This window comes from Cryptotermes secundus, unplaced genomic scaffold (assembly GCF_002891405.2).
Source record: "Cryptotermes secundus unplaced genomic scaffold, Csec_1.0 scaffold468, whole genome shotgun sequence".
NCBI lineage: Eukaryota > Metazoa > Arthropoda > Insecta > Blattodea > Kalotermitidae > Cryptotermes > Cryptotermes secundus.
Window position 1 is genome coordinate 1,397,817 of NW_019721526.1, and position 17,712 is coordinate 1,415,528.

The following is a 17,712-nucleotide window of genomic DNA, read 5'->3' on the forward strand; positions in this document are numbered from 1 at the left end:
ATTTAATAGAAGAATTGTTTGTAAAGCGCTCTCTTAAATTATTTAAATCAAAATAACGAACGATGTGCAGAGTTTATTCTCTACTGAAAATGTTATTATAATGAGACATACATGACGTTATAAGTTTCGAAGGAATAGCTAGCCAATGAAACACCATGTTGCTTTTATATACGTGATGCCCATGATACAGTCATCTATAATAAGCATTCACAACAAAGCAACAAACACGCCTCCAATAATAGATTTTTAAATCATTTTGTTGGTTGATTCATATTTACCAGCGGAACGCCTACAATATTTGTAAATAAAACGCATTTACAATAATTCGTGCATTTCGTTGTAGCTCGGTAATGCATAATAATATTATTCAGTATATTCTTAACATTAGTGTCTGTTGTAGCGGTATGAAAATACATGCGCAGGCGCACCACAGGTAGGAAGAAGAGGAAGAAAGGGCCACTATCCCCAGTTCCGTTTACTTACACGCATTTCAATGAAGTGCGCCAAAATTCGAGCCCTCACTTAAAATTGTAATCTCTTCTGACCTTCATCACCCATAATAATTTTTCAGTTACATATTGATTTCTTCCCATCACAATTTAGCCCACAATCTAAAGTTCGTTGCAGTATTGGCGGTTATATTACAAGCGGTATAAATATCTGGTTAGTACAGTTTGTCTTTGTGACGTGACTCTAAAAGAAGAATGATTTTTCTTCAGCAATAACTTTACAAATGGAAACATCATTCTAATGTGTACTCGTATGTGATAGGAGTCTATAGCATTAAAGAATTTGTATTAACACTGCCTTTATAATGCTTTCACTGCCAGAATAATTATTTTTATTGGATAAATTGTGTTTCAATGTTGCCAATTTAAAAAACAAATTTATTCATTTAAAACAAGAAGTTGTCATTCTCGTGGGTATACTTCAGGCATTTACTCGATCTCCGGCTCTTCATCAAGTACCAGTTTGTACTTTGAAGTCTTTACAAAAGCAACAGCTAACTCTAATATCAGCCTCAACTTAGATTCTGTACAACTTTAATATGCGCTATGGCAACTTGACTAATTTGTAAAGGGGACAAACGTACAAGACAGACACTGTTACTATTATTCTTATGTTTTCTACTGTAAATTTATTTACTATACGAATGGTTAGTTACCGTTTGTTGTTAAGGTTTGACCTAACATAAGTTCAAGTGGGATTGTAAGGTGACTTTATTTTCACATTTCATAATATTAGTAATTTTGTAATAACAAGTACTTAAAACTCCATGAATTCATTACACCTTACACGAATTTTCCGAAGATAGAGAGATGAAATTGTGTTTAAAAATACAATTCTTTTTCTGTAATATTTCTGAAAATAATATGCAAGAAGTTCCGAGCATGTCTTACACGAAACAAGAACCAGACTTCTGTCGATCCTCATTAATTTGGAAGAAAGTTACATGTGGAAAACTCTTGCTTAGGTATAAGTGAAATATAACTTAACGACAGGAGAACGTAGCCTATATATTCCACTTTAACTTCTCATAGCCAAATAAAGGATCAGTCGAAGAAGGGTAAAACACATGCTACATTTTTCATTATCTGATAACCAAAGAATGTACAGATATATTGTTGAATTTGTTACGAACGTACATAGCAGTAAAAATGCCAATTCTATATTTGTGATCTCAGTTTTACTACGTTTTGTTGGCATTTCTGGTTATTGCAAAAGTTGTCTCTACGTTCTGGAGAACAGTTCTTCTATTTTGTTACACAAATATGCTTGAAATGTTAATTTAGAAAAATCCAATTTAATATTTTATATGTAAAATACAGATCAATAAACTAGAGCTAAAGATTATTTTATAACCCTGTTGGTTATTCATATGTTTTATTTGGGTAATTAATTAATCCAACAATCCTTTACCTTGTTGTCCTCTTACTCTGTATGTAAACACACGTTTCAGATATCCCTGAATAAATAAATAGCTACATCAGCAAGTCAAGCAATCCGCTCAGGGGCACAGAATCCTCCTTAAGCAGTGCGAAGCTTTTCTTTCTCGTAAGAAAATTGCCTTCGACTCCTGCTTGCATTCTACACACCAATGAGCTCGCAATCTTCTTTTTCTAACCATCTATTGATACCATCTGAAGAACACAAATTACAAAGCAACATTATGCTCTTCATGCAACTTTAACCCATTCTCGACTTCTTTACATTTTTTTGGAATTAATACCAATACTGCCCTCGGACTTCCTGTTCGGAAATTACATTCGAACAAAGTAAATAACAGAGCGGACTAATCATTAATTTCTTCAGTAATTCATTCTTCATTAAATCATTCATTCATATGTTATTCATTGGCGACATAGGTCAGACTCGGTAGCATAGTTGTTTGAGGCACTATGCTACAAGCCGAAAGGTCGTGAGTTCGAGTCCCGATGGGGTGGATTTTTTTTCAATGGACCTAATCCTTCCAGCCGCACTATGGCTCTAGAGTCCACTCAGCCTCTAACAGAAATGAGTGCCAGGAATATTCCTGAAAGGGGGGAGGGGAGGGGAAGGGCGGCCGACGCGTAAGGCTGACAAATCACCGCCATCTGTGAGCAGATTGTCTAGAGAAAATACGGGAGCCTCGGCGTCTCACAACCAGGAGTCCTACCGACTGTGTATAGGATTAAGGATTTGAAGGAGGGGCCATGGTCCAACAAAGGGCTGCAGAGCCACTGATAGATAGCATAAGACTTTTCAGTAAAACAGAGGGGGGGGGCAGTTCTCTCCGCTTGTTCTGTCTGTGCTTCCTCGCTTCCAAGCGCAAAGAAATTTTCACTTCACCATTCTCTCCCATCAATGCTACGAAGCATAATTAAAGATTTTCAATGCATTACGTAGAGTACATGCCATGAAACCCCAGTAAAATTTTTTGTAATATATGGACAGTTTAAACTAAGAATAACAAAATAATCTTAAGGTGAGTTTCTGCCAGTTAATACGCTGTTTGGTAATTAGGGGAACATAAGGTTGTTTTTTAAACATACTCGTATTATACATAGAATTACTAAACTTATTTCGAAATATTTTCTTCCACAACGAAGAGAGCAAAATATTAAACATACGGCTGCATGCTCGTGGAAGTGCTTCACAATTTACACTTTCCAACTCATCACCGTATGGCAAATCTATAAACTGCAGACAAAATAAACAAACAAGCCCCGTGGTTCCAGTCCGCAAGCGAACTATGCCGACTGAGCGACCGCCGCTTGTCGGCAAAGTTAATGTCAAGAGTGTCGTGTGGTCAGCGCAACGAATCCCCACGGCCGTTAATCTCGGTTTTCTAGGCCGGAGCCGCCATTTCCTAGAAATAGCTCCTCAATTACCCTCACGTGGCTGAGTGGACCCCTTTCCAGCCCCACTACTTCTCAGAAAATTCGGTAGCGCCGAGAATCGAATCCAGACCTCTGGATCTACATCCAGGAACTCTGACCACTAGACCACAGAAGCGGTAACAGCAGACACAACTCAATTTTTATACGAGCTTGTAATTACGTCACCATAGAAATGTTAAACTGATACGTCACTGGAGTTCATTAAATAAAAATATATAACTGTGGCCGCCTTGTTGTTGGTTTATATTTCCTTAGAAACAGTTTCCCCAAAATATTTATAATAGTTTAAAAGATACTGCACCAAAAAATCTCAACACTTAATTTCACTAATGTTGTTCCTGTTCCGTATGCTATCAACGCTACGACTGTGCATTTAAAAAGACCATTGTTGCGAGGAAACAAGACGAGGTGACCTCCAGTGACGTGCAGTGCATACAAAACCCGTCAAAATGTTATCAAGTGAGGGTCCGTAGTGAATGAAGCAATAATCTTTCCTGAAATGGAACAAGTTTCTTCGGAACATCAACATCAAGTATTCTGTTATTTAATGAACAGTTTCAAGTGTTAAATCCATGTACGGTAACTCTGGATGTGCTGCATGATATTTGCGGGGAGCAGGTACAATTCTTGGAAGTGGCGGCAGTGGCCTGTTTCTGTTAGAGGCTGAGTCGACCCCAGGGCCATCGTGCGGCTCGAAGGATTAGGCCAATTGAAAAAAAAAATCAAATGAACTCATCGGGACTTGAACCCGCGACCTTCCGGGCTTGTAGCATAGTGCCTTCAACCAACTACGCTACCGCATGCCCCGCATTATCTCGTTGCATACAATTACTGAGGGTCTGGTGCATATTTTGTTGGTGTGTTGGTTTTCTGCCGGTCACAGTAGCCAAGTAGTCTGAGACATATACCGTCTTCGCATGAATGTTTGGCATGTGTATGTATTTATTCTGTGTTTATGTTGTCATGTGTTTAGGTAGAGGCCTTGCAGCGAGCTGGTCACTCGTCCAAGGAGTCATACCGTCTGTAAAACGATCAAAATAAAGAACAACCTCGACACCGTGACGTATAAGAAGAACGGATTAAGTAAGTTGGTCTTTATTTGCTGCTGTGTGTAGCTACACAATTTGGCTTGTGAGACTGTCATGCTGTCTGTATATGTCAATGTCCGAGTTTCTGTCCCACCATTCAAACTTTTGAACACCTTCACCTATTTTCACGAAAGGGAGTACAAATTTTGTGCCACTGGAGGTCACATAAATCTTACATCTCATAGTTTTATAATAATTAATAAAAGCATTACAGACATGAGGATCGGTGGGGCAGAAATGACACTAATGAAAATACATTTAAGAATTTTAAATTATGTAAGGTATTAGATTAAAGAAATAAGCAAATTTTTGGTTAACTTTTATAAAATAAAATATGATAGCAGCAGGCCATGGGAATAAACCATCCGGGCCATGTACGTAAATGCTTTTATGCAAACATGCATAACATTAGACTCTAAAGGGTTCTGATGATGTGATGGTATGTAATATCCAGAGTTACTCCCATTTCTGACTTTGTCCATCGTTTGGTATTCTAAGACACTAGATAACATGAAGTTTCGGAAACTGAATCTGTTTCCGACCTCAAGTGAGGGGGGGGGGGAGACACCTACTCTTTCGGGTCCTTAGGAAATTGGTTAGCTCTTTCCAAGGAACCCTACAGAGTAGGTGCCCCCCCCCCTTATCTGAGGACGGAAACAGATCCAGTTCCCGAAACATTGTTTTTTCTAGTTTGTAGAATACGGACGATGGACAAAGTCTAAGAACTCAGTAATTCTATGCAGAATATTATACGTAAGATATTGTAAGTCAACAAATATAAACATCCCAACATAGTAAATCTTCAAAGTTATATATCGACAAATTAATGTAGACTGCATCTATACTTCGATAAAGATTCCTTCACAAAACTATAACAATATTAATAATCCGCTGGATTATGAATCAACGCAATACGATAATTGGCTCTGTGAGTCAAACATGCAACTCTGTATCATGCAGTGTTTTCTCTTACCTTGTGCACGTGTAGACATGAAGTTTCAGCCAGTAATATCTGTTTGCTCTCTCTCTCTCTGTCTATCTTTGATGCCCAAACTCTAGCGCACCTCAGAGCGTTTAATTATACATTTAGGAGTCAACTGATAAAGTAAAAATACTGATATATCTCACAAAACATATACAGAACACAGAGCAGTAGCGTGTCTGCCATTCAAGAAGAACAAACCCCAGGACGCAGTTAAATTTCTCTAATCACACTATTCCTTGCACCTCACAAGTTCTTCCAAATACATTTTTTTTTCGTGTACGAGCGTCCTTTCGCTTACTACACTCACGACAGTCGAAATAAATATATATATAAACTTCAAGTTTTTACATGTATCTGCGTAGAATGAGCACCGTGTCACGAACTGATCGGACTCTCTTGGTGGTGTCTCCAACTAATGCTTGTACGCATGATTCTACGCAACAACCCCCCACTGCCACCCCTCCCTTCGCCTACATTCTGCATACAACCACCCGCTCACATGATAGTTCCTCGTCCCCATGAAAGCAGAAAGAGTTAAACAGGGCTAGGTCATCTAAGACTTTCCAAAAATATTGTTAACAAATCACCTGATTTAAATACTCCTGTTTTAGTTTATTTCAATCAAAATGACAGCGCGATCTTAGACCGTACTGCGTGGGACTTGAGGTTCTCACAGCTGTGGTTTTAAAGAATTCTATTTTCTGTGATATAACTCCGTGTATCCCTTGAAAGTCAACAGACGTTTCGGAGGAACATTTTATGTCCATCTTCAGGGTCGAAGAGTAACCCAGCGAAAAAAAAAACGTGAACTCAGGTGGCAAGATTCTTGCTACATGAAGGCGACGAATTCCTCCGAAATGTCATTAGGACAGTGGGGCTTAGAGCTCCTCGTCTGATGGCCCCCCTAAGAACCTTTAAACAAAGTGATCCATTGGTAGGTTACTCAACATAAGGGTCAAGCCATGACAGATTAAAGGACTGAAGACTAATAACACTAATATCCAGTTATGCAGGACTACAATAAAAATACAAATTTGGGGTTCGTGAAAATTTCTATTTCATCAAGATCCTACACTTCAGAAATAGTATACGTTGATTGCTCTTAATATTAAACTTTTTAAAAATGAGGTTGACAGTAAAATTTATATTTCGTCTTCTTTGTGACCTTCAACGCAACTGTCTTTCATGTTGTCAAATACTTTTATTAAAATTACATCAGAAATATATTTCGACTAGTGCTGGTCATCTTCATATTGTTGCTGTATCATAAGCGATCATCTTCATATTGTTGCTGTATCACAAAGAAAGTAGTGAATTGTATTACATTTCATTGCCTTGATGAAAGTACCTGCACCCAGTTTTCCATAAGTTATTTACATAGATTCGAAGCATTTATTCAGCATTACAAGTTCAGACCCCACTTTCTGAAGATTCGTATACCTAAGCATTTTGTCTTCCGACCCACTCCGACTTTTCCATTTACTTTACGACACTGCACCAGCTGCTGAAGTTATGTAGCGTCTAATGAGATGCGAGAGAACGGTTGTGAATTATGGAGCAAATTGGTTGTCAGAGTGGACCTCGTGACCTGTTTTAAAGTGGAGTTACTCTCTTGGCAAAGGTCGGAACAACCACGCAAAACCACGAAAAATATTCACACACGACAGTCTGTCAGCAACAGGAATATACACGTAAATCGGAAACGCACTACAAACAGTGCTAGTGCACTCCTTTCTGCACAATTATTTGCTTTTCCTCATACCTTAAAGGGGAACTTCGCAATTGTTGGGTCTACTTTGAAATGGGCCACGTCTGCTTCGCACAACATCCCCTCCCCACCGTCTTCACAAACACAAATAATTTCTCTTCTTATTCGACTCATAGAGCAGGTTGCTTCAGACAGTAACCTTTGTGATTTGTATTCAGAAGATATCGGATTCGAATTTCGACCGGAACAGCGATTATCCTCAATAATATTTTCATGGTTTTCCTGAGTCCTCCGAGGCAAGTTTCCCGAACAGCACCTCAAATAAGGTCACAATGCGTTCCATCCTCGTCTTTCTACATTCGTTACTCATTAAATCATCCTATTAATTGACACTATATAGTCAGACATATTGTCAGTATCATTAAACAAATCACAGATAACTAAATAAATAGACGCTAAACAACCTATGTCACGATCTGTATCTGCCACGATAGTTGGATTAATATACATCTGATACGGCCCATTTTAAATTCCAGTAAAGGCGTGTAAGAAATCAGCTGTTGGCCTATGCCGATGATGTGAATCTACTGGGTGATAATGTAGATACCATAAAGAAAAACGCACAAACTTTGATTGACGCAAGTAAAGAGGTTGGTCTAGAAGTAAACACAGAGAAAACTAAGTATATGTTGCTGTCTCGTAACCAAAATGCAGGGCAAAATCATGATATAAAAATAGGAAACAGATGTTTTGAAAATGTGGCACAATTCAGATATTTGGGAACAACGATAACAGATCGAAACCTGATTCAGGAGGAAATTAAGAGGAGACTGAACTCGGGTAATGCTTGCTACCATTCAGTCCAGAACCTTTTGTCTTCTCGTCTGCTGTCCAAGAACATAAATATTAGAATATACAAAACTATAATTTTGCCTGTGATTCTGTATAGGTGTGAAACTTGGTCTCGGACTTCAAGGGAGGAACACAGACTGAGGGTGTTTGAGAACAGGATGTTGAGGAGAATATTTGGACCGAAGAGAGACGAAGTGACAGGAGATTGGGGAAAACTGCATAATGAGGAGCTTCATAATTTGTACTCTTCTCCAAGTATAATTAGAATGATCAAATCAAGGAGGATGAGGTGGGCGGGGCATGTAGCACGAATGGGGAGACGAGGAATGCGTATAGGATATTGGTGGGAAAGCCAGAAGGAAAGAGACCACTGGGAAGACCAAGGCGTAAGTGGGTGGACATTATTAAAATGGACCTTAGAGAGATAGGATGGGATGGTGTGGATTGGATTGATGGGCTCAGGATAGGGACCAATGGTGGGCTCTTGTGACCACGGTAATGAACCTTCGGGTTCCATAAAATGTTGGGAAATTCTTGAGTAGCTGCAGAATTGGCAGCTCCTCCAGAAGGGCTCAGGTCCATGAGAAGTAAAGACGTGTAAAAGTAAAGTTGTTTCTGCGACTTAGTTTGACAGCCTTTAAAGCGTATAGCGGTCATAAGAACATCATATTTCAAAAACTGAATGTATGAAATCTAACCATGTTTTGTGACAAAATATCTACACAATTTAAAACCAAGAATACGGTTTCGCATTTGGTCCCCGCTACGCTCGACATTCCTTACACTGCTACTAAGATCAAACTGCCATCTTCTGGAATATAATTGCAACACAAACTTCAAACACAATGTTGCTAGATGGCAGTTGCCGCTACTTTGCCTCAGTTCATTCAGACTGAATTTCAGAGAGTATTTTAAACAGAATTTAAACTTCATTCACCTGCAGAACAATTTACTACGTGCCTAGTAACATAGAAGTTAAGCGGCCTCCGTAGTCTAAAGGTAACGTTCCCACCTCATGACTCGCAGTACGCGAGTTCAAATACCCGGCGGAGGTCGTCGAATTTTTAAGGGCGGAAAAATGCAGGGAACAAGTCCTCCGGGAGGGACTTCAAGCCGTGGGTCCCGTGTCGTAGCTTTACGGTACGTAAAAGAACCTCATATCTCCATAGGAGGTCACTGAGACAGATTAACGGGCGTTTCCCGCCCAACAGCAGTCTCTAATACCTCTGTTAGATGGGGGAAGCATTATAGATACCTCTCAGCTAGTAGAGCCGGTCTCGCTGGCGGGGCGGGACTGATGGTAAGCACCAGTATCGGTAGGATATAGAGACTGGTAGAAATCATGGACCAATACAGGTCTCAGTGCATGGGGAAACCCACCCTCTCCAATAACTAACTAACTAACATAGAAGTTAAATTACGGCTTGATAAAATACAGATCGGATGTTGCATTACCCTAGCACATGCTATTTTAATATTTAGAGAAAGCAGTTTCGAATTATACAACTGAAACAGAATTTGTTATGAATTATATACTGGTATTGTTTATACACTGAGATCACAGTGGCCGCGAGGCCTAAGGCACCCACTGTCTTCGCTCGCTCGAACGCTGGGATCTTGTTTCGAATCCCACTCGAGGCACGGATGTCTGTGTGTAGGTAGCGGCCTTGTGACGGGCTAATCACTCGTCCAGTGAGTTCTACCGACTGTGTAATGAAAGACGGCGAAACGTAAGAAGAGGTCAGGGCCCGACAAAGGTCTGTACAGCCATTGATGAAAGAATTAATGAATTGTTTACACACGGTGTATAAGTGAGCGCGTAATGATGATGTCATTATGTTCGTCAGAGTATTTCAGCTCAAAAAAATTAACGAATTTTCTAGAAATCAGTTTATATTACAATTTGTATAATGAATATAGTATTGTTCTCACCTGTAAATTCAAATGCGGGCCTCAAAGCACCAAGGTTGTGTTAGATTTCAAAATAATGAGGCTCAACACACGAAAAATAACTTCTGGAAATATGATGCGAACAATTACGGCAAATAGACAATTATAATATTATTAGTATGGTTCAGTACACTGTTTATGCTACAACACGTTCATTTTACATTAACATTCCCCTAAAACTCTCGAGATTCCAAAATTCGCTGTGTGTAACCTTATTCGTACAACATTTCCTTAAACATTTCTTTGTTATGTAGGCTATGAGGTTCCCACACCTATGGTTAGGAACATTTCTGTCTTACGGGATACGACGCTATGCAGTCCGTTGAAAGTCAATCGACGTTTCGGAGGAAGATGTCGCCTCCTTCGAGTTCTGCTTTCTGTCTGCTCCATACTAGTTTCTTGCTCGGCTTATTATTCAACCCTCAAGATGGAGGAGACATGTTTCTCTGAAACGTCGGTCGACTTGAAGCGGACTACTCTGCTTTATATTGCAGGAAACAGAATTCTTCATTTGTTGGTGTGCTTATGTTTTACGTTGATATACTGTCACATGTCTCGCTATACTAGTTCTTCAGATACGGTATCAGACCCAAAGACAGGCTTAATAATACATTTCACGTGACTGTCATGTTCTTCTCATACTCGTATATTCCACAACATTTATATTGTTATATTGTTAGAACTATATTATATGTCATTAGACGATTGTGTGGTAGAAAGCTATAGTCGCCCCTGTGCTTAATTTATTGAGCACCGTATCATAAAGATGTAGGGGGGCCGGAAATAAAGCTTCATCATTCTTGATGTAGACTCTAGATAGGGGTGAGTGCTCAGTTTCATAGACTGGCCGCCTTACCCGCCGGGGAAGGAGCTTCCGGTACCCACTACAAACGAAGCTGATTGGGCGCCAGAGCAGGCCTGAAGGACGTGGAGTACAGAAAAATTTCTTGCCCTTGCCGAGGATCGAACCTCATCTAACCAGCCGTAGCTTGTCGCTATACCCACTGAGCTTACTATTATTAATATATTTATAATTATATTACAGTTCATATGATCTAAAATTCCATGTCGATGGTATATTATTAGAATTACTGACTTTCTAGGCATTATCCACCGTCCTGATTATATATTTAGACAACGTTGCGACACTTCGCTCTGCCTCCATCCTCAGATAAGAAGTTTACTCGGTCTCCGAAACGTTGTTTAAGTAAAAACAGGAATATACTGTCCGAAAGGTCATTCATTGTCACGCGCAAGAGTGGCTATAGACGCAGATCAGAGAGAAACAAGTAAAAGTAAAGTTATCCTTATGTTTAACTTATTAAGCACTACACCATGAAACGGTAAGGAGAGACGGATTTATACATCAGCTCCCCTATACAGAGAAACAGGCGCTTTGTAATTATGCTAACATACAAGACGTAATGGAGGCCCTCACTGAATTCGTTATAACTCATGCAAATACATCAAGTGGCAAAGTAGAGTTTCAAGGCAAAGGTATATCAATATTCTATAAGAATTTATGAAAGGCGTCTTTGTACTTTCAATTTCTTACCTTCTCTTCTTACACGTACAGGTTCTTTAAGTTGTAACCGGAAAGTTTCAGACTATTAAATTAAAACTTCTCTGTGTGTGGATATCGGCCGGCTCCGACAGCATTACAAGTTATTTATGTAAGTATCAATTAAAAGTCTTACCATCGCGGAAGAAGACCACAACAAGAAGCTACACAGAATCTTAGTTCGTATTCTGGCCACGGTGCGTCAGTAGCAATGCAGAACTGCGACTTGATTCACCTTCAATTGTTTTTGCCGCCGACTCAGAAACACGAATGCATCCATCTACAAGCGCATAATTATTGTTAAAGCAGTCTTTAAAGTGGTGACATCTTCTGATAATTGTGCCGCTTGTTGGATCGTCTCGTATATTTACACACATGACTGACAGGTACAGCACGGTTCTATGAACTTTAAATGAGCTAAAGATCTTCCTTTGAAATGGGTTTACATAAATACAGGCTTATTCTCGCCTCAGCTGGTCTGCAAAATCTTCAGCGTGTGAGTACAATGAATGCCAGAGACATCTGCCAGCCGTGAGAAGTCAGCAGAAGATAAATAACTACCGACATTAGATTCGGAATGCCTAGATGGCACCACCGTACTTACTTAGGAATGCAACAGTCACTCTCGGTAAATGTTTGTCTAGATCCCACCATACTCTTTGAGTTCTATTAATTACTTCGTATTTATTGTCGAATATCCAAGTTATATTGATCATCTGCAAATGTATATCCTAGAAGATACTTGACTTCTGTTACAGGTGTTTTTGTCTATTTTCATTATATTTGTCTATATTATATGTGCATAAAAAACACCAGCAAAGCAAATGGAAATTTTTATATATCGTAAAATTTCTTGTGTATTTCCCTCTTTTGTTTTATTATTTAGAAAAAGTTAATGTATAATTTTAATAAGTAGAGGCTACCGATTTTAGGAGCTCATTCAAATACATATTCATTAAATATACTCTTACGTACACGCAACAAAGGCAAAGGTAAAGCTATCTCTGTAACAGGCCGTGGAGGCCCATAGGGTTGTGAGACGTCGAGGTTTCTACATTTTCTATACAATCTGCTAACAGATTGTCAGCTTTATCAGCCTTAGGCCGTGCCATAGCTCAAGCGGTTAGTCGCTGGCTTCCCACCGTGGCGGCCCGGGTTCGATCCCAGGTCTGGTCAAGTGGGATTTGTGGTGGACAAATTGGCGCTGGAGTTGGTTTTCTCCGAGTACTTTGGTTTCCCTTGCCAATCTTCATTCCGCCAAATTCTCCATCATCATAATCAGCCGGGGCAGGCTACAATAGACCAATCANTCGCCGTGCCGAGTGGACCTGGTTGGACTCCACCCCTCAGTAAGCGAATTAAAAAAAAAATTGTCGGCCTTACGCGCTGGCTGCCCTTTACCCCCTGAAAGATTGCTGGTACTCATTTCTGTTAGAGGTTGAGTCGACCCCAGGACCATAGTGCGGCTGGAAGCATTAGGTAAATTGAAGAAATCCAATGACCTCTTCGGGACTTGGACCCGCGACCTTCTGGCTTGTAGCGTAGTGTCTCAACCAACTACGCTACATGTAGCGTACACGTAGATCTATAAATTCATATGAGAAGAACCTTAATTTATTATTAACAAAAAGAGACTATGATAATCTTCACCTTTGTTTGGAACGAAGTATGGAAATGTGGACATTGCATTACTTTCACTAAATTATTGCGAAATTCTTAGGACTTCCGCAAAAAGTGCGCTGTCTCACCTATATCTGCAACTTACGTTTCAATTACTTTTCCTCTCCCATAAATATTAGGCGAGTCACCCTCGAGGTGGAGGAGATACGTTCCTCCGAAACGTCGGTTAACAAAATATCTACAGGACGCCACATCCCAGAAGACGGCATTCTTCTTTCTCTCTCGTAATTTGGATATATATTTTCATACACTTGCAGCGAAAAATCGCACGCACTTTCATGTATTCCTTGCACAAAGTGAATACACATGGAGAGGTGTTTTTCCTTCCGTCTGAACCAATTTAGAAGAGATACAATATTATTAAACTGCATTAAAACTTGTTGGGAAAATTTAAAATTTTTTCGTATTAAAATTATATGTGGCCATGAGGTAGCGTACTTGGCTGAGGCACTATGCTACATGTCGGAAGGTCGAGGGTTTGATTCCCGATGTCATTGAATATTTTAATTTACCTAACCTTCCCAGCCGTACTATGGCCCTGGAGTCGACTCAGCCTCTAATAGAAATGAGTGCCAGGAATATTTCTGGGGTGTAGAGGGCGGACGGCGCGTAAGACTGAAGACCTCACCTCTATCTGTGAACCGAGTGTCTGGAAAATATGGGAGCCTCGACGTCTCACAAGCCTACGGGCCTCCACGGCCTGTTTCAGGATGGCTATACCTTTTTTTTTTTTTGCTTAAAACTCTATGACCAGTGACCAAATCAAAACGTTTTTTCTTCCTTTTTTGAAAATAAAAAAAGAAATAATTCCCACTCAATATTATGCGCGATATAAAACAGGTTTCATTAAGGTTAATGAAGAAAATTTGACGAGATAAGAAGAGAATTGCCATGGATCTGCGCAGTGTGATATCTGCAGTGATATTTACTTTCCCAGCACCATGATTTTGGCCTATTTTTTTCCAGTGACTCTTCCGACCCATTCTAGGACCTGTCCACTTATTCAGTTCCGTAATCATTTTTCACAGACGGCAGGGCTTGTCGGACGAGTGGTCAGCCCATCGCAATGCCGCTACCTATGCACAGGACTACACAAACACAATAAATGCATACACATACGAACTATCCATGCCTTAAATGGGATTCGAACCAACGATCCCAGCGTACGAGGGAGCGAAAACAGTTCATGCCTTTTTTTTTTAATTCGCTTAGTGAGGGGTGGAGTCCAGCTGGGTCCACTCGGCACGGCGGCCACTGATAGTCCTATTGTAGCCTGCCCCGGGTGATTATGATGATGAAGAATTTGATGAAATTAAGATTGGTAGGGGAAACCGAAGTACTTGGAGAGAACCAGCCTCAGCGCCACTTTGTTCACCACAAATCCCACTAGACTAGACCACGGGATCGAACCCGGGCCGCCGCTGTGGAAAGCCAGCGACTAACCGTTTGAACTATGGCGTTAATGCCTTAGACTACGCGGTTATTGTGACGGGCATGTTCGGCCCTACATCTGCAGTACATGAACAACGAGTTTCGGAAAGTCGCAATAAAAGTGTCTGAAAATATGTGAATGCCAATGTGGAGTACGCCGGTCACGGTAGCCGAGCGGTCTAAGGCATGTACTGTCTTCGCTCGCTTGGAAACCAGGATCGTGGGTTCGAATCCCACTCAGGGCATGGATGTTTAGTTTGTGTGTGTGCGTTTTTCTGTGTTTGTGTACAGGTAGAGGCCTTGCGACGAGATCACCCGCCCAAGGAGTCCTACCGAATGTGTAAGATCTAGAAAAACCGAAGTGAACGGAGAAGTTCATGGAGGAAGGCTTAGGCCCACTGGGGCTGTAGCGCCAAAGAAAAAAATCTGGAGTACAAGTTTTGTTCTTTATTCATTTATTTGCCGCTTATTTAGTGATAATGCCACTGGCCCAGACTGCACTTGAATGACACCGTGACTAATAAAAACTAATTGGAAAGATTGCCAAAGGGAGGAGTCATACCTAACTTTGCACTCAGAATCTACTTCGCGCTGCTGAAGAAAACAATGAAAACCTCAGTAAGTATAATCAGATGCCCCGGCCGAGATCAGAACTGGACATTTCCGGAACTGCCAGAAGAGTTACCTAGATAGGAGCCTCTCTCAGTCCACAGACTACGCAAATGAAAGGAACAAGGAAAGTTACCACTGTACGTGTACGTTGACACCACGGAAAATTAGGGAGACTCAAAGCAAATGACCACACATTTTCTGCACCAACACTAAACACAGTTGAGTGGTGTGTTATACGCTCCAGTTGATTTAATCCCAAGAAATATACCCTTTAGTACCCATTTTGGGCCTGAGCTGTTAAATTGTTACATTTGAAGACGTTGGCACCGAACTGATCCTCACCGGTCTATTCGGCGGCCAGCTCCTTACTGCCTCAAGGCCTTATTTATTGGAAATTGTGGAGTCCGGAAACTCTTGGCAGTACGGGCATTTCTGTAATCTAAACTCTTGGTCGCTTTCCATGTTTCCCTATACAACAATTTCAGCTCACAACTTCCGTGCCCCTAATTTGGACCGCCTACAGATAACAATGACTAATTATCTTCAGGAAAATTATTATGTTTGTGGTTCGGGCCTATCTTCTACAATGACGTCAAGGGCAGAGACAAGTACTGAATTAGCCTTTCCAGACCATTTTCCTTACCAAAAGTTTGGAGCAAGTGCGATGGTGGTGTAATGGTCAGCATAGTTGCCTTCCAAGCAATTGATCCGGGTTCGATTCCCGGCCATCGCATTATTTTTTTATTTACACGTACTTTTTGCATTAAATTCCTATTGATAACATTTAAATGATGTTGTGAAGGTCATTTAACTAGCAACAAGTTATGTAAACTGACAAACACATTCTCTTGCTCTTCTAGCTGAATATATGCAGATGTATCCAGCGGGGTGAGTGGCTCCTACACCGAGCATTTTTTTATTGCTAGTGGGGAGGGATTAAGTCCCTTGTACTGCGGCCACTTCTGGCCTATTTTACCAGCCCCAGATGATAGGTGAGGGTGATTGTGGAGCAATTGATGAAATGAAGATTGGCAGGGGAAACCGAAGTACTGGGAGAAAACCTGCCCCAGCGCCACTTTGTCCACCACAAATCCCACTTGACCAAACCCGGGATCGAACCTGGGCCGCCGCAGTGGGAAGCCAGGGACTAGCAGCTTGAGCTATGGCGCGGCCATTACTCCGAGCATAGCTGTAGTCTGCTCACCTATCTATGTTTCCAGTGGAAACTACTTTGTATTTAAGGTCATGTTCTTAGATCATAATTAAGTCTGTCTCTGGCTTGCCACTAGAATAATGGCGTTATAGAAATTCGATTTCATGATCATCCTGTAGCAGGAGTGTATACAGATGACTCAAGACATCACGGGTCATACTACGTTACCGGGAATAATAATTTGAAAGAAACAAAATTCTTTCCCGACACAGCATCCAGCAGTACAGACTTAACAAGGAGCAGAAATCCTACAGAACATAAACGTATATTACATCGACATGAAAAGTAACTGAAACTTGAAAGAACGTCAGATACCCAATTGCGCAGTGTAAGTATGCAAAAATCTACTGCGATTTTAAGTTGATTCAATATCTCATAAGGAAGGACGGGTCAGAAACCCTCCGGCTCTTCCGAACAACATCTCCTCTTCCTTTGTATGTTACGACAGGAGGTAAGGTGCCCTTAAGCAGAATATAAACTCAAGTTATGTCGTTATAAATCCATTAATTGTAACAAGAGAGTTATATTAATACATACTCGTAATTTTGTCCCTGTTCCCATTTAAGCGCCGTGCCATGTACACTTAATCTTGGAACTAGAAGAAGGTCATTATTCATCATCACAAACTATAGATTTAAATTCGAGAGGGCCCTAGAGCAAGTTTGAACTATTAAAAAAAATAAAAGAAATCTCTTACCTTTGATGGAAACAGAACCTACAGAATAATAATCGAACAATTCTGATCTCCGATGAGGAGAACATTCGTTCCTCTGGAGCAGGATATGTGATTTCTGTGGCACCGAGTGAGACTGCAGACAGCAGCGTGATTAAGTTGCTATCTTAACTTCCGTTGTCGCCTGATGTGTAATTATTTCATCAAGTTTATGTCACGTGCGTTTTTGTTGCAGCTTGATGCTTGCATCCCCAATAAGGAAAGCTACAGGTACCCAGTATATAATATCTACGTATAACGAATCACAGCCTTGCGTTTCCTTCCCATCCACTTCCGTTTTCTATCTGTCTATGGCTCTATAGCCCCTGTGAACCTTGAAACTACTGAACCACTAGAACAGTTTCAAGCATATCTGGTGTGTGCGTTAAGCTACTTGTAGCGCCCCGAAACTCATATGTTTTCATTTCCAGCTACATCGCGGATACACGAAATTTTGAGGTGGAAGCGACAGTAACGCACTTATCATAGGGTCATGAAACTATGTATGGTAATACATGCATGAAACCTTTTGCCGTAAAA

At 40.6% G+C, this 17,712-nt stretch overlaps 1 protein-coding gene and 1 non-coding gene across 2 annotated transcripts in view; one reads left to right on the forward strand and one right to left on the reverse strand.

The window, feature by feature from the left end:
* The window catches only part of LOC111875523 (fatty acyl-CoA reductase 1), a 234,824-nt gene extending 228,978 nt beyond the window's left edge, over positions 1-5,846 (reverse strand). Inside the window, exon 1 of the mRNA XM_023871840.2 lies at positions 5,442-5,846. The gene's annotated coding sequence lies outside the window, so the exon portion shown is untranslated. The remainder of the gene's footprint in view (positions 1-5,441) is intronic.
* Positions 5,847-15,908: 10,062 nt separating this feature from the next.
* Positions 15,909-15,980, forward strand: Trnag-ucc. Its single transcript has one exon. It is a non-coding gene; the product is annotated as a tRNA-Gly (tRNA).
* The last annotated feature ends 1,732 nt before the right edge of the window (positions 15,981-17,712 follow it).